We start from the raw sequence: 1,566 nt of genomic DNA, 5'->3' as shown, positions 1-1,566 counted from the left end.
CATCATCACCATCACCATCACCACCATCATCACCATCACCATCATCACCATCATCATCATCATCATCATCATCATCATCGTCATCGTCATCGTCATCGTCATCGTGGTCGTTGTTGTCAATAACACCGTTGTTGTTATTGTCGTTGTTAGTTACTGTTCTTTGACCTGTCCTGTCCGTGTATACCTATGACCAAGGCCGTTCCAACAGTGATCTTCCCGTCTGTCTTTTTTCTCACTGCAGCTCATCTTGGACTACGTTATCTCAGATGACACTCAAGTAGGATTTTGGAAAAGATGTAATTACTATTTCTAGCAGTTAGAACGACCCCGTAGATGCACTGTTGTTAATGTTATTACTGCCGTTGTTGTTATTGCTGTTATTGTTGTTGTTGTTGTTGTTGTTGTTGTTGTTGTTGTTGATGATGATGATGATGATGATGATGATGATGATGATGACGATCTCCTTGTCATTGTTGTTAATTTGGTTAACCTTTTATATCGCTGTTACGTGCGTGAGGTTATTGTCGTGAATGCTGTGTGTGTGTGCATGTGTGTGTGTGTATGTGTGTGCATATGTGTGGGTATAAAATGGAGAGATTTAATAAATAAAATTAACTTATTAATTAATTAACATTGCCTACAATTGTTTCAGTTCGCAGTCAATTGAAGATTTTGAGTAGAATATCATCAGGGTGAAAGGACATTAAAAAAGTTGCATGTGACATTTTAACAGACTAAACAGATCAGAGTATGCTTAGTTATTTGCGTGTGTGTGTGTGTGTGTGTGTGTGTGTGTGTGTGTGTGTGTGTGTGTGTGTGTGTGTGTGTGTGTGTGTGTGTGTGTGTGTGTGTGTGTGTGTCCGATAATATTTTTCTTAAACTATAATAAAATAAAATAAAATATATAAAATATTGAAATATGTAAGATGAACATATAAAAATAAAAATAAAAATAAAATAAGTAAAAATAAATAATAAATATTAATAAAAGTTTATTATTTTATTTATGTCTGTATAACTTATAGTCTGAATATTTATTATTATTTTTTTGAATAATTTTTATTAATTTCTATTAATATTTATCATTTACTTTTACTTATTTTATTGTATTTTTATTTTTATATGTGTATCTTACATAAATTAATATTTTTATATATTTAATTTAATTTTATTATATTTTAAGAAAAATATTATCGGGGATACACAGGCGCGCGCGCGCGCAAATACTCTGATCTGTTTAGTCTGATAAAATGCCTCAACTGGTCAACATATAACTTTCTTAATGTTCTTTCACCCTGATGATATTCCACTCAAAATCCTCAATTGACTGTGAACTGAAACAATTGTAGGCAATGTTGATTAATTAATAAATTAATTTTATCCATTAAATCTCTCTATTTTCTTGCTTAATAATATTTGATATTTATAATATATTTATTGAAGAGATATCTCTTCACAGTATAATATATTAAACCACTGTATCTTGGATGAAACGATCCCTATAAGAGGTTTATATCTTCAAATTGACTTTATATATATATAAATAAATAAATTTATATATATATA

The sequence above is a fragment of the Octopus bimaculoides genome, chromosome 21, assembly GCF_001194135.2.
Source record: "Octopus bimaculoides isolate UCB-OBI-ISO-001 chromosome 21, ASM119413v2, whole genome shotgun sequence".
Lineage (NCBI taxonomy): Eukaryota > Metazoa > Mollusca > Cephalopoda > Octopoda > Octopodidae > Octopus > Octopus bimaculoides.
The sequence above is the reverse complement of the archived record's forward strand: the minus strand, read 5'-3'. Positions refer to the sequence as shown.